The sequence below is a fragment of the Globicephala melas genome, chromosome 11, assembly GCF_963455315.2.
Source record: "Globicephala melas chromosome 11, mGloMel1.2, whole genome shotgun sequence".
Lineage (NCBI taxonomy): Eukaryota > Metazoa > Chordata > Mammalia > Artiodactyla > Delphinidae > Globicephala > Globicephala melas.
This window is the reverse complement of record NC_083324.2, coordinates 16223391-16240161: the sequence shown is the minus strand read 5'-3', so window position 1 is coordinate 16240161 and position 16771 is coordinate 16223391. Positions and strand designations below refer to the sequence as shown.

The 16771-nt window shown below is 38.0% G+C and overlaps 1 protein-coding gene across 1 annotated transcript in view; it reads right to left on the bottom strand.

The window, feature by feature from the left end:
- CNTN3 (contactin 3) overlaps positions 1–4321 on the bottom strand; it is a 362773-nt gene extending 358452 nt beyond the window's left edge. Inside the window, exon 1 of the mRNA XM_060308062.1 lies at positions 4240–4321. The gene's annotated coding sequence lies outside the window, so the exon portion shown is untranslated. The remainder of the gene's footprint in view (positions 1–4239) is intronic.
- Between the last annotated feature and the right edge of the window lie 12450 nt (positions 4322–16771).

Sequence of the window (16771 nt, the reverse complement as noted above, 5' to 3'; positions counted from 1 at the left end):
AAAGGGCCAAGACTACGGGTATGAAATCGTGATGTAGGGCTTATGCTGTTTGTTTGAAGAGACACTACCCGGAAGTATGACCCCTGGGCATATCGAATATTTTAAGCTGAAGGAGTCTGAGAAAGTGGGAGAAGTAGGAAGGTTACTCTGACCTTTCTCCCTTGAAACAGGTCATAAAACTCTCATATGAGGGGTGCCCTCCGTATACCCAGAAGAATGGAGCATCTTTTATCTTTGATGACAGATAGACACCAAAAAGAATCCTAATAAACAGGTATTTGCTGTTTCCCCCAGTTTACTACACTTAATTCTCATATTCTTTAAATTCATATTCCTCCACCTGCTCTTCATCAAACCTACACTCAGGTCTGTTTCTTTGGGTCTTTATTTCCTAATGAAGGCTCCCGCATCACATAAAAATAAACATGTGTGCTTTTTTCCCTTTTAATCTATATTTGTGAGTTTAATTTTCAGACCCAGCCAGGTACTCTAAGAGGGTCAAGGAGAACTATTTCCCTCCCTACATGTACATGACCGTAACCCAAGGACCTCCACCACCTTCGCCTTCCAAAAAGCTTCTCCAAATTGGTTTTGCAATCTAGAGTGGAGAAAGGACCTTTAACTCATAAAATAAACACATTTTTTAAAAGGCTGTTAGAAAGGAAAGCATTGATGATATACACCTGAAAAGAGGGCAAAAGCATTTGAAAACTTGAGGAATCAGAGAATTTATTCAGAAGTTAGGGGGTCGTTTTACACTGAAAATCTATAAAGGAGGCCTGGTATTTTTCAAGTGAGTAAATCACTGACGTCTGTTTTTGTTCCTTAAGTTTTCAACTCATAGGACATGAAGTTCTCTTATATGTGGAATTCTTTTAATTATGAGGAGAAAGGTCTCATCCAAATACGTTTTCCTAGTTGACTCAGGTAGTAGCAAGCCTGTACAAATGGCTATATGAGGAATAAATCGAAAAGTCATTCAGAGATTTGCCCCTAAACCATAATAGGCTAAAGTAAGTTAATTTCTATAAATGATTCAAAAATCAGATGTTATTACATGATATAAATTACATTGTATAAATGATTTCAGAGTATAGAAACAACTAAATGTCTAGTACTGGGATGACTGGATAAGTTTCAATGTATCCATACCATAAAATAATATGAAGACATTTTACAAGGAGATGGCCTTCTATATACAGACATAGACTAATGTCGAAGACTTAATATTTAGATTAAAAGTCAATGAAAGGACTTCCCTGGTGGCGCAGTGGTTGAGAGTCCGCCTGCTGGTGCAGGGGAAGCGGGTTCGTGCCCCGGTCCGGGAGGATCCCACATGCCGCGGAGCGGCTGGGCCCGTGAGCCATGGCCGCTGAGCCTGCGCGTCCGGAGCCTGTGCTCCGCAACGGGAGAGGCCACAACAGTGAGAGGCCCGCGTACCGCAAAAAAAAAAAAAAAAAAAAGTTACTTTATCTTTTGTATGGATGTGGCAGGACTTAGTGAACCAATTCATTATCATAGGACTTTTTGCAGTATATCTCTCTCTGAGCATTTTTTATAGCAAATACCTAGAAATGAAATTTCTTGGTCAGAACTCATACTTCTAAGGCTTTTGATAGATCTCTTGGAACTGCCTTCCAGAAAGTTTTTACCATGCCAGTTTAATAAGCAGGCTATTTTCATTTACCCCACATAAAACTAGGTAATTAAAATAAACTTTATTATTAAAGGTTCCCAAAATGATGGGTGCAAAGTGATATCCTTCTGCTTCTCAGATTTCACCATTTAGTGCCAGCTGAAGTGTCTAACAGAATATGTAATACTCTGGGAAAATTTTTACTGTAAAAAGCAAGTTTTCAAACTTTCAAAGTATCCACTTAGAAGTAGGTCATTCAGGAAGAATTCCTGAGTACCATTTATGTTCTAGGTATAACCCAGATAACAACCGAAGTAACTCACTCTGTCCTTTGAGATGCAGATAAAATTAGTTCAAATCTACCTTGCTGTCCCCAGGAAGTATAATATTCCCTCTGAGATGTCTGAAGGTCAAGGAGCATAAGTTTCATGGTTATCCTGTACTCTGATTTCTTGCTCCATCCACACTTTACCCCATCTAGCATTGCTCCTGTGGAGTCCTACTCCCGTCCCTGCACTATTGACAAAACAGGCACCACGCTTCTGACACCATTCTTGCAGTTCACTGCTGTGTGGAACGGGGACACTGTGGGTGGGAACTAGAGAGTTTGTACCCCAATTCTACCCAGCAAGTGACATTTATAAATTATGAATTTACGAAGTGAATAGAAGTTAAATATTAGCCATCCTCATTCTTAAAGTCATTTAGCTAGCATGCTGGGCACGTCTCATTGCCCTGCTTTCTCTTAAAGGCCAGTACCTGTTGATGTGCTTCTTGGTCCCTGCATCCTTTTCTCTTTATCTTTCAGTCTCATTTCTTCTGCTTTTCCTCACTCACCTCTCCCACCAACCCAAACTCTCTTAATTTCTTATGTAGAACAATTTAATGATCACTTATTTTTTTTTTCTTTCCCAGTACGCGGGCCTCTCACTGTTGTGGCCTCTCCCGTTGCGGAGCACAGGCTCCGGACGTGCAGACTCAGTGGCCATGGCTCACGTGCCTAGCCACTTCGCGGCATGTAGGATCTTCCTGGACCGGGGCACGAACCCGTGTCCCCTGCACCGGCAGGTGGACTCTCAACCACTGTGCCACCAGGGAAGCCCAATGATCACTTTTTTTTACCTCAAAGCCATCCAGCCAGAACCCAGGAGACTTCACCTTTGTAAGTAATTGTGCCCATTCAGGGATGTTTCTGGATGAAGACAGTTTTCTCCCAGATAGGCATGTTAGCAGCAGCACTTAAAAGAACACAGTCAGCCCCCTCACTGTTTCAAAGATACCGTGGTGGGAAGGTGTGGTCATGCCAAACAGAACAAAATCTGATTCCTGCTGTCCAGGCTCTCCTAATCTAGGCACTCTTTCCTGGCCTCATTTGGGGCCCAGATATTGTTGCAAGGCCACTGTCCATCTGCTGATTGAACTCCTACATTTTGCTCTCCCACATGCAGGGTCATGGTCAGTACTAACTACCTCCTAGAAACCATTCTTGACTCCTTATGATGCCAGAGAACGTCTATGCCAAGACAATATATATTGAGTTCATCCAACTTGAGTTCTGTCTTTATCGTATTTAGCATTCAGAATGAGTATCTATTATTTAGGATACTTTCTTCAGTGACAAACCTGACTCAAATTACCTTAAGAAAAAAAAAAAAAGAGAATTTATGATAAATGTCTTGGTAAGCCTAGTTGTCGGATTGACTTCCTCTCTCTCTCTTTCCTTGGAAAATGGAGTGCTATAGAAGGGGTAAGAGCAGCTGACTGTAAGAAATAAACACTACACAGATTCAGGCAGTGTGGTAATATGGAAACAGTCCTGATTTGGCATTTAAAACTCTGGATTCTAATTCTAGCTTTGGCTCAAGCTAGCAGTAGGTCCTTAAGGAACTTTCTTAATTCCTAGATTTTTCCAGGACTTGCATTCCTCATCATCCAGTAGTTCACCATACAGTTTATTGGAATTACCTGTGGAGTTTATGCAAAGCAGGTGCTTGAGCTGTAGGGCAAATCCATTGAATCACTATCTCAGAGGAAAGAGTTCCAGACACTGGGAACACTGTGATGATGCTTATATGCTATCAAATTTTGAAACACAGAAATAGTCCATCTTTTGGGGAAGTTTCTTTCCAGATATAAAATTTATGAAACTAGGAAGTTGCAGAAGGACCACATCCAGCTACATAATATTTTGTAAGTTCATTATAAAAAAAACAATACCATTATAAACAGTTCAAAAGGGTCATATATTGAGGTTAGACTTTGTTTCTCTGAGATAAAGTAAAATGGACTTTCTAAAAGATTACAGAGAAAGCTTCCAAACATACAGGGAACATGGCATGCATGCACCTTTCACAGAAAATCGACCAACAAAAAGATGAATCTGGAACTTGTGGGAAAAGAACAGATAGTAATTAACTCAATTAATTACACATAGACTTCATAGTAAGCACTATGGGAATTTTCGTGACAAAACACAATATAAATGCAGAAATGATAATATGACTTACTAGGTATAAGGAAGAGACAAGGTAGGTCTCAATACTCACAGCAGTGGTCACGACACTTCTCATTGCAGCAGGATTCTTGTGGTCTTTTGTACTCACCTTAATAAGAGTAATTTAAAGATAATCACACTGTGACCCATGTCGGATCCTTCTTGGTTCCAGATGACTCCATTAATGGAATCTTCTCTTCCTACAATGATTGAAAGTGAAGTTGGAATAACTTTATATCCTGGCTGTCTGTTTAGGCAGAAAAATCCTATAATACTTTTTTTTTTTTTTTTTTTTCGGTACGCAGTCTCTCACTGTTGTGGCCTCTCCTGTTGCGGAGAACAGGCTCCGGACGCGCAGGCTCAGCGGCCATGGCTCACGGGCCCAGCCGCTCCGCGGCATGTGGGATCCTCCCAGACTGGGGCACGAACCCGTGTCCCCTGCATCGGCAGGCGGACTCTCAACCACCACACCACCAGGGAAGCCCCCTATAATACTTTTTATCCTGAGTTGGATAATTCATTTTAGGAGGGGCAAATAAACCTTTTATCCTGTGTGAAGATTTACACTTTAATTAGTTCAAGGCTCTTTGAGTTACAGATAAGAAGCATCCAACTCAAATAAGCTTATGAAGAAAAGAAAGAAGAGAAGAAAGGAAGGAAGGAAAGAAGGAAGAAAGGGAGAAAGAAAGAAAGAATAAAGGAGAAGCAAAGAAAAAGAAAAGAAAGAAAAAGGAAAAAGAAAGGAAACAGGAGGGTGTATCGTATTGGGTAACATGATTGTCACGTCTCAGGACCTGCTTTAAATCAGCATGTTCCAGATTTCAAATGCTGTTATTAAGACTTTGTTTCCCTATCTTGGCTCCACTTGCCTCAGCGTCATCATCATTTAGGCCATCTCCATTGGGCAGCCAGATGATGACAGGCAGCTCAAATAATTATTGCTATCAAAGTAATAATACTTTAATGTTTTATTAAGTATCTACTATGTTATAAGTACTCTACATGTATGAACTCCTTAATCCACAGGACTGTTCTATGAGGTAGGTCCTCTTATTTCCAATTTTAGAGATGTGACGACTAAGCCATAGAGAAGATAAATAATTTACCCAAGCTAGTGAGTAGTGGAACTGGAATTATAATCCAGGCTGTCTGACACCAGAGCCCCGGTCAAACCTGGATCACTCGCTTTCAGTTTAGGGGGAGAAGACTGGATTCATGCTAATTTTATGACTGACAATGATTATTATAAAAATGGGAGTGAAGGCATGTTTTCCTCAAAGGAAGGGATGATGGAGAGACAATTCAAAAGACTAAGATGTATTTTTTTCTTCCCATAATTGAACAACACACGTAATAGAAAAATATTGCATTTGGTTGTAGGATCAATAAAAGAATTAATTAGAATTAATCTAAAAATTGGTGAGGTCTGTGAGACAAATTAATTTTTGTGGGAGGAAGTGTAATAGTCGATGAGATTGTTAGAATAAAAGCAGCAAAAATGGGAAATGAATCCACCTCAAGGAGGTCATTTTTTTCCCCCTCCTAGTTTTCAGTTAGGTTTTTGAAAGACACTTTGATTTAAAAGCATAGGACAAATACAGAGATGTTCAGGTCTTCAGAAAGATAGGATATTCCTGAATGATAAAGGAAAGTGAGAAATAATTTGAACATATTAGGTTGAAACATCTTAAATTTACTCGCTTTGTTGTTTAACCACACACACACAGTTGACGTACACACCTTTTTTTGGTGGAAACATCAAAAGTGAATGTTTCTTTATATCAGAGTCAAAGATGATGGCATCTTTTGTATGATCAATTCCTTTTCTTCCAGAAAAGCCAACCTTTCTTTATTCTCTGTGCCCAGATTGTTTTTTAAAAAATAGGTTCCAAATCACAAAAAAAATTCACCTGAAAATGATGAGGGGCTAAAAAGCAAAAGAAAACAAACAACATGAGAATCAAGCTACACAATTAAGCATCGGAAAAAGGGTAGGAAGGGGCACCTTTTCTCAGTGTCTGTGTTTTACCACACTTAGCTGGTTCCATAGCAAAGGCCAGCCTCTTACTGTTGTGGTAGTAAACTTTTTATGTAGGACATATATGACAATAGCAATCATTTTTACTTTCGCTGCTAAGCAATATTTTAGAAAACGATTTAAAGAATGTCCATAAAGAAAAGTGTAAACCCTCCTCTCTCCAACAACATATTGCAGCTTATTGGTGCAATATACTAGGTGGAAACTTCTTATTTTCTGCAAATATTTTCATGTATTTTCCATCACTTTTTAGGATGGCTCCCCTCTGAATATTTTGGGTGTGATTTAATGAGAGAGTAGAGTGGCAGTGATTAGGGTGGCTTAAAGCAGAGGATTTTTTGCTGGCATGTCTGAGGAATGTTCTCGGAAATCCATCATCTTTTTGAACTCTATTGGACGACTGTACATAGTGAACGTGTGTTTTTAAAAGTGAATATAGGGCTTCCCTGGTGGCACAGTGGTTGAGAGTCTGCCTGCCGATGCAGGGGACGCGGGTTCGTGCCCCGGTCGGGGAAGATCCCACATGCCGCGGAGCGGCTGGGCCCGTGAGCCATGGCCGCTGAGTCTGCGCGTCCGAGCCTGTGCCCCGCAACGGGAGAAGCCACAACAGTGAGAGGCCCGCGTACCGCAAAAAAATAGATAAATAAAATAAAAAAAAAAGTGAATATATTCTTCTAATAAAGCATATTTTATTTTATATATTCCATAAGAAGACATTACCCAGTGTGGTTAGTCCCATCATGACTGATATTTTTCTAATTGTTACCTAAATGAGATTGATCACATTTTAACCAGGTTCCTACTCCATTAAGGGATCTTAACCCATCTCTAGGGGGTATTTCTTCATCATTGCAATGTTGCTGTGATAAGAGAGGAGAACTTGTAAGAGATTAAAAACAGTGTTTAAGGTTAGGCTGAACCTCTCAAAGCAAAATAAAATCTGATTAGAGTACAAGCAATTTTAAAGTGTTTTTGAAACTGGATATAGATATATACTTTCAAATAAATTAGTGAATTTGATAGAATGAAAGTATACCGAATTTTGTATATTGAGATATAGATTTTAACACTAAAAATTTGTAATATATAATGTCTCTTATGGTTTCAAAGGAAACTAGTTTCATTCACTTTTTTCTCACTTAACGCTATTGAATTCTTATAGTGCTTTCTGGAAAACTTTTCAAATTTAAACCTTTTTCCGTATGCACCTACAAACATATTAGCATCAGAATAATATGCAAATTAATTTTATTTCTTCATTTGTTCATTAAAAGTGTAATTTTCAAAAAAAAGTGTAATTTTCTTCAAGCTAAAAGAATTTGTTGATTCTAAATTCACCTTTGGGAAGATGGCATCATGTACTATTGGTGGTATTATACTCCATTGAAGTTTATAAGTATCTTTTTTTTCAAGTAACATTTCTGTGTTTGCTTTTCCAGAAAGGATATTCTTTATTTTGTTTAATTAGTAAGATCTATCTGTCAGTAATGTGGGCAAATTAATTTATTGTGTATTATAATTTTTCCACATTGTAATCTATACAATTGACTGTGTATTTATTATTTTCTAAGGGATGACTTTTATAGTAAGTCTTCAGAAAGAATTATTTTCACTAATGTTTAATACAATACTGTGTTTATCATCTATAAAAGAAGGCAAAGATTGATACCATTTACAGTCATTGGGTGGAATTTGTACGTGTTTCTGTTTTTATGTCACATTCTCTAGTATTTACCATCTGGAAATTTATTTTTGACTATTTAAAGTTAACTTACTGAACTGAAACTGGTAACATATAGGAAGCTGAATGTCACACGCTTTGAGTATGCTTTAAATACACAAAAACAAGCATATATTTTGGAGACTGTAGTGGTTGATTATTTCCCATCCTGCCCCAAACTTTCCACTGTGTGTAGAACTACTGAAGTAATTTGGTTTTCAAATGTCGATTCTAGATCAATCCCAGGCTTCAGTGAAAATACCAAGAGAGGAGGCTGATTATAGTAAAAACTTTTGTGTTTAGTAACCTTAAAAACACATCAATATGTTAAAGTACATCAATTAGAGAATCAGCATGAAAAAATGGAAAAGTGTTATTTCAAAAAGTTTAAAGCATCCCACATACTAGAAGCTGGAGGTCTAAGTACTGTCATTACTCTTTGTTGAGCCTTTCTTTGTTTGGGAGGGAGGCAGTGATTGGAAACAAAGGCTGTGATGTCAGATATAATTAAGTTTGGGTCCTGGGTCTCTTTCCTTCTAATCTTGCATCAATTTCCTAATTTATAGAATGGAGACAATGACAGCTACTTCATAGGGTTGTTATAAGGAATAAATGACAAATATATCCAATCCCTTAGTATACTGCCTGGCTGAAAAATCAAGGAACAGTTAATGATACTTCTCTTACTGGATTGTAGTTATTATTATTATTGTCTCCTGCTGGTAAGATGGTTTGTTAATCAGGCAGTCATACCATTTTGATTTCTTAAGATATAAGTAATTAGTTACCTGTGAATGTCTGGGTAAAGCTAGTAAGGATAAAGTATATTAGTAGATTTTCATTCTGTAACCAAATTCTAAATCCCTGAACTTGCTGGGATTTTCTTAAGTGCAGAAAACAGGGAGGGGGGAGGGGAAGCATTTGTTGTTATCTCAGCCACCCAGACTATGATAGAATACTTCCCAACCCACCAGTAGGGATCTACGCACAGTCTTTAGAAATGAAAGACACTTGACTCCATTGAAGCACTCAAACCTATCTGTATTCTATACATGCCATGGAGACTGGGACCATATCTATTTTGTTTTCCACTGAATTCCCCGTATCTAGCCTAGAGTCCAAAATATGTATATAACAAACACTAAATATATATTTGCTGAATAAATCTATCAGAAAGGACATTAAATCATAATGCCATTGCAAAGCTTCTACCCTCCTTCTTTCTTAACATTCTGAAAAACATTAGCTAATCTATTTTCTTGTCAGTTTTCATTCAAGTGATTGTTTTCCTCATTAGACATGTAAATCTGTGTTCCTTGGTATTAATTACTACTGTCAAGGTAGAAAAAGGAGAGTCTACTAGAAAGATACTGGCTTACCTCATTGAATCCAAAGGGGGAAAAAAATTTGACAACGAAGGTCAAGAATAATAGCAAATTCAACAGCTTCTTCATAATGGTTTAGCTGCTGATACAGCCCAGTCTGTCTTTACATTTTCAGAAAAGAGACTCTAACCCACCTCAGATGAACTGTCTACCTTTGGACCAATCAGCTAGAGCAGGAGTTGTATCACTCATTAGTAACATGTTTGCTAAGAGTGTGCCTGTGGGTAGCTTAGCTAGTTTATAGCAACTGAAAGAGCCTGAAGACAACCCATATTTATCAGAAAGAGCTGAGCTATCTCTGGTAACAAACAGACCTAAAGTCCCAGTGACTCATACAAGTTTTCTTACTTAGGGCACATTTCCATTGCTGATTGCCCGGGGGGGCTCTGCTCTGCATTGTCCTCACTCTAGGACCAAGGCTGGGAGAGCAGTCAGTACCTAACAATTTACTGTCCAAGGTAGTAGCCTCCAGCCATATGTGGCTGTTTAACTTTAAATTGGTTAAAATGAAATAAAATAAAATATACAGCTCCTCAGACACACTATCCACGTTTCTAGTACTCAGTAGCCCAATGTACTGTGGCTAATGGCTAATATATTGGACAATACAGAGAACATTTCCATCTTCGCAGAAAATTCTCCTGGACGGTACTGATCTATTGCCAATCACTGTGGCAGACGGAAGGAGGGCTCCGAGGGGTCTTGAGCTGGCAATTTAACTGCTGTAAGTGAGAAGCAACATATATCACTTCTGCTCACAATAATGACCCCATCAAATTTCCTGGTCCCACCAAGCAGCAGGAGGGTCCAGGAAATGTGAGCCTATTCTGATGGTTTAGTTTCATATGTCAACTTGACTGGGTCAAAGGATACCCAGATGTCTAGCTAAACATTATTTCTGGGTGTGTCTGTGAGGGTGCTTCCGGAAGAGATTAGCATTTGAATTGATGGACTGAGTAAACCATATGGCTCTGCCCAAGGTGGGGGGGATAATCCAGTCCATTGGGGGCCTGGATAAAACAAGAAGGTGGAGGCAGGTGGAACTGGCCCTCCGCCTGACTGCTCTAGGTAGGACACTGATCTCTCGCCCTTGGTGTTCCTGGCCCTCATGCCTTGAGTTTTGGACTGGAATCTACACCATCAGCTCTCTGGCCCTCAGGCCTTATACCACACCGGCAGCTTTCCTGGGGCTCCAGTTTGCAGAGGGCAGATTGTGGGACTTCTTTTATAGTCACATGCGTCTGTACCTTATAATAGATCTTTTTCTATGTAAGTATATATGTATATCTCTATATTTTATTGATTCTGTTTCTCTGGAGAACACTGACTAATAAATTTACTATATGATTAGAAATAGAAACCAGGAGATATTTGGTGAACTAGCACGAATAACAACCACACACACCAAGAGGCCTTTACTAGATACAACAGCAAAATTTAAAACCATGTAATACTTAAAAAACATTTTTTTCCCTCAGTAAAATATGTGTGACTTCTACATTTTTTTGTTTTGTTTCTGCGAACAGTGTTGGACATAAAAATCTTCATGTTTGATCTGGAATGGTCACACCATCCAAGAAGGTATTAAACCTTCTGTGTGTGTGTGTGTGTGTGTGTGTGTGTACATACATACACACGTACATGTATCCATGTATATGAGCAAGAAAGAGAGAAATGGGGGAGGGTGACAAGAATCTTGTGGGTTTTGTTACTTTTCTATAATTCTACTTGAGGACAGTACCAAATGATTTGTTTCTGTTCTCAGAGTATTGCTTTCCTGTGATAGTAGTAGTTTGCTAAGCTAAAAATGAAAAAGTATCTGGTCTTAGGAAAACAAGGAGAACAGTGATGCTGTTGAGGAACACCTCTTACTCTCTCAATCTCTGACAACAGCCATAGTAACAGTTATGTGCCTGGAATTATGCTAAGTCTGTTACAGAATTAAATTATTTAATATTTATCACATCAGAATTTTACAAATAAAGAGTTGTTAAATAGCCAGCTGGAGATCCTAAGGCTAGTAGATGGTAGACATGAATGAGGCTGAAATCAGGTCTGTTTCCCCATCTGAATTCCAAGTCCTTGTACTTGATGACTGCACAATACGGTTCTTCATGGCTTCCATATGCTGTCCCTTCTAGGCACTAAGATGATAGCTATGGTTAACGAGCAAATTTTTAGAAAGTGAGATTTGCTGAAGACCTTTAATCTCCTTTTGAATAACATAGCTTACAGTTGGAACAAGAGGGCTACATGGGGTTAAGGCTGTTGATTAAGGTCACAGAGGTAGCTATTAGCAGGGGTTGGATGGAGACCCAGGCCTGAAGAGCACTGTGGCTGTTTACTTGTACAGGGCAAGGAAAGGATGATGCTTCTACAGCTACCTCATACATATTTTTATTCATTTATTCACACATTAATTCACTCCACAGATAGTGGAGAATATTCTAAATTTCTAGTCCTTGGGTAGGTCATAAGGACATAACTCTAATCAGATGTGGTCTCTACACTTATGAGGGGTGTTATTAATTGTTGCATAAATTTAGTTCTTTAAAACTTTGAGGTATTTTCTATCCTTCAACTTTTGAAACTTTAAAGTAAATTCTATGGGCCTAGCATTTTTTAACTCTAAAATCAGTATTTTCCCTCTATGCTCAGAAAAACATGAATGCTTCTTTAAGATGCACAGTGTCACTCCAATTTTGTTAGGCTGCTTTCACATTTTACTCTCAGCAAGACTTTTGAGATCCTCTGCCCATCTCTGTGTCATAGGGTTTTCTGGATTTGAACAACTGACGCAGAAGTGATAGAATTTATATTCTGCATCTGACCCAGTTATAGTCTCCAACACCTCCTGTTTTCTCCAAAGGGCTGATTTATTATTACACAACAGATCTTTGTACATTTCTTCAGTCACAAAATACACACTGGTGGCTGTTCATGCACTTGTTGTTTGAAGACCTTGCTTTCTGAATTCTTTTAATGCTGAGCCATCTACCTTGAATGCTCAGTTTAAGCAAACTTGACTCCCTTTTGTTATCAAATACCCTATTTATAAGGGTAATTTCATGCCATTTACACAAGAAAAGCATGGCATTTGCTTTTCACATAAAGAATTGCGTATTGTTCTTGTGCTCTAGAGATTGTGAAAATGTACCCTATTGCTTTGGAGGATTTTCCCCTGTAAATCATTAAATCTTAATTTACTTTCTAAAATGTGATGTTATTATTTTGGCCGTATCTATTTAAAATAGATATCTGCCTGTTTTCTGCAAGGGAAGAAAACAAACCATCCTGCAAACTAACACCTGTAATTCATGAAAAAACAGACAAAGGAAAGGAAGGCTGTTACTAATGTGTAGTATATTATGCATCTCTCTTTTGAAACCATCAATTAAATAAAACCAAGCGCATGATAGCTATTAGAACTTGTATATGTACCGTAATTCTCCGTAAATATCTGGTCATCTGGATTGAGAGGTAAGGTGCACAATGTAATGGATGCTGTTGGTTCCCCACCTAGACCCTGCTTTTCCAGCCCAGTACGCCCATTCATCAGCTATGGTGAATGATGGCAGCTAGTGGCTTGCTACTCCAAGGGAATTAGCCTTCCTTCTCCAAAGAGTTAGCTTCGGTTGATAGCATCCATGCCACCCAGGAAGTCACATAGTAAATCACTGATCTGGAGGTCCTAAAGGCCACTCCCTTACCTCAAGGTGATTCACCTATGTTGTGCAATTTATGTTGCAGAGTCCCCCATGGATCAGGCAAGGTTAGACTTAAATAAAACCATATCCCACACCCTTGCGTATGTCCTTTCTCTGCCCTATTCTTGCTTCCCTCCTTTAGACATCTTACCCATAACAGAGATGCAAGGCTTTGATGAAGGTTTTTCTGTATGATTGATCTTAGAAGGCAGTGTTAGACCTGCGTGGTCTCCTAGGAGTTTCGACTCGCCCAGGAAACAACAAGAGTCGGAAGTCGATGCAAAATGCAAGAGGTTTATTGAAGGCCGGTGCACCGGGGTTCCTTGGTCCTCATGCAGGAGGTCGAAGAAGAAACCCTTTTGGGCGCGAATATGTCAGTTTTATAGGTTCCCACTTCCCCGTATGTAAATTATAGATTTGGTTGTGTTCTCCTGCTGATTGGTCCCGGCTTAGGCTCGGACCAGAGAGGGAACTTGTCCCCAGCTGCCTGATTGGTCTTTGACAGACACCTTTTTTACATTTTGTTATCTCCCTCCTTCTCCCCAGCTGCCTGATTGGTCTTTGACAGACACCTTTTTTACATTTTGTTATCTCCCTCCTTCTCGGAAGGGGGCCGGACATCCTGGAAATTCACCCATTGTCTAAGAAGCCCCTATTGTCTGGAGAGTTCTTAATCATTAGCTGGAACAATGTCCCTCGAGTCCCACAGCAGTAAATAATATGGTAGAGGGTGAGATGATAGGTTTTTTTTCCAGTTTACTGGGGACTGAGAGCTGAGTGGAAAATCTGCTCAATGGCTAAATGATGGAATGAGCCACTCCAATAGCAAGGCCAAATATACAATTGACCCTAGTGATGGATCAGATTTATACATTCATGACTAATAATGATTTCCTCTTCTGTCTTCTTGATTTCTCTTCTTCTCTTCCAGAGGTAGATGATGCATTTTTTAAAAAGGACAGATCTTCCTTGCAGAAGAATTTAATGTATATAGATATTCTCCCTTTCAGGAAGGGGAAATTAATTCTCCTCCACTTGAGTGTGGACTAGACTTAGTATCTCACTTCCAAAGAATAGGGTATGGAAAGGGAAAAGGAATAACTTTACAGTGGAGAAGCCTGGCAAACATGACCTTGACCAAGGTTAACATCTTTCATGGTAACTCATGTTGATATCATGTACCCCCGATTTGATGTCATGACTAGGGCCCTTTACCTCTCTGGTATTCTTCCCTCAAACCCATACCCTAGTCTAATCCTGAGAAGACACCAGACAAACGAAATTGAGGGATATTCTATGACATATCTAATCAGTATCCTAAAAAAAGGTCAAGCTATTGAAAACAGAAAAGATTGACAAACTCTCACAGATCAGAGAAGACGAAGGAAATGTTGTATCCTGAATTGGATCCTAGTGTACTAAGAGGATATTAGTGAAAATACCATGCAATCCAAATACTGGATGTAATTAAGTTAATAGTGTTGAACCAATGTTAATTACTCAGTTTTGACAAGTGCACCATAGTTATGTGAGATAGCATTAAGGGAAACGAGACAGAGGGTGTAAGGGAACTCTCTGTACTATCTTTGCAACTTTCCTGTAAATCTAAAATTATTCCAACATAAAAAAGTTTTATTAACTAAAGAGAGAAAGAACCACTGCCTCAGTGTAGACACTTTTATATCCAGAAGTCAATGATTAACTGAAAGTAACAGAAACAATGTAATGAAATAATCTTAGATACAATTAGCTGATTTTAATGGAGATGCCCCCAAATGAGGAATACCGGATTGACTGGGAACTTTAAAAAAACCTTTTAAAATCTTTTGATCATACAAAGTAATTTTTGAGATCTCATTATGTGTCAGGCACTAGAAGTAAATAGCCATAGGCCTACATTATATATCATGTGCTCTAGAGACCAACTATCTGAACCCAAATCCTCAATTTGCTTCAAAAAACTGAACTACTGTGTGTCTCAGTTTATTTAACTGTAAAATAGGTGATAAGAATGGTACTTAACTTTATAGAGTTGTGAAAAGTAATGGAAACAATGCACATCTAACAGTTGCTATTATACATAGCCCTGAGCCACAAGCACATGTTAGGTATTATGTCATTATTATAAGGATCAGATACATCAGTTTGGCATTATTAGCAGTACTATATCAACTACCCTTGCATTAATTCTATCAACTGTAAATTTTAGTATATATATATATATAATTTTCTTGATTCTCATAACCTCTATGTTTCAAAATAAATACATTTCAATTTTTCATTCTGCAGAGGTGAATATTTGGGACATTTAAAAAAACAATGTTGAATGGTCCTGCCAGTGTACAAATCATTTAAGAGTGTGAACATCACCTACTAGAATTTAAATCATTAAGAAGAGCAATATATTTTGGATCTCTAAATGACACAATTTAAAATTCCATCACAGTCATTCATAATGCCAGTTTGGGGATGTTTATTATGACCATTTAGAGAAGAAATTGAGGCCATGTGTGAAAACCACATTTAAATACATTAAAATAGATGGATAAATTGAGTTATGAGATTATATAAACAGATAACATTTAAGCTAAAGAGCTGAGAGCACACTGGCACACAATCAAAGTCAGTTCTCTCTTGCTGGCTGCGATACAGAAAAAGACTGTTTTCCCAATCTTGTCTCTTGCATGTCACCCTTTACAGCCAGAACCAGATAAAACTACTTTGGGCCATTTGTTTACTGACATTAAAGTGGATTTACTGAGACTGAAAGCTTTTCTATTGCCCCTTCTGGGCTGAATCAACTTTATTTAAATGGTAATTCACTCACATACTTCTAATCCCCTTCAAATGCTTTCTTTGTTTACAACAACCAAAGATAATGAGGATTTAAAAAACAGTTTGCAAATATTATTGAACATTTTGGATAATAGAACCCTGGTGCTGATACTTAGTAAATTAGTCCTAAAGAAAATGGAATATTTCCATTTTCAAACTAAAGATTTAATATATTAGACAAAGGATTTAAACATAATCCTATATGTATAACTAATCACTAATTCTGGTAGATAGTTAATAACTACTCCAAGAAAATAGAGTCTGTTATCATAACTTCCCAAAAGTCATTTCTATTGTGTTACCTCAATAGAAATTACTTAGTTAAAATTTTCCAATGGCAATCACTTAACTTTTTTCTCTTCTTTCTTCATTTGGGTCTTTTCTCTTATGCTGTATTATTTTATTAAAACTTATCTCTTTTTTTAAAAGGATACTTTTTTTTTTGGAGTATAAAATCCTTGGAGTTTAGTTTGACAACTCTATTCATTTGACTTACAAACTTTGTTTTTCAGTGAGTGTTTTCTGTTTCTTTTCTTTAAAAAAAAAAAGTGTGTTTTGAAGGTTTTATGCGCTTGCACTTCATAATAAAACCTATGAAACCACAGTGTAAAGTCAACCCCAATTTGTATATACGTAGTAGTGTTGTCTTCTTAACCAGCTGACTGTCAGGAATGTTAAGCTGAGGTGTCAACATGGTCAGAAAAGGTGGAGAATATACAGGGAACTGGATATGGTTTTAGCATATGTTCATACACTTACCAAAATTTGATTACAGGGATCTCACTTTTAAATTTTGTTTGGTTCAAAAAACACTCCAATTAAAAATCTGATATTCTCTGGCTGGATGAAAATGCAAGATTCAACTATGTGCTGTTTATAAGAGACAGACTTTAAATGTAATGAAACAGAGCATTTGAACAAAAATAACTACCAATATAATACCATGAACCAATACT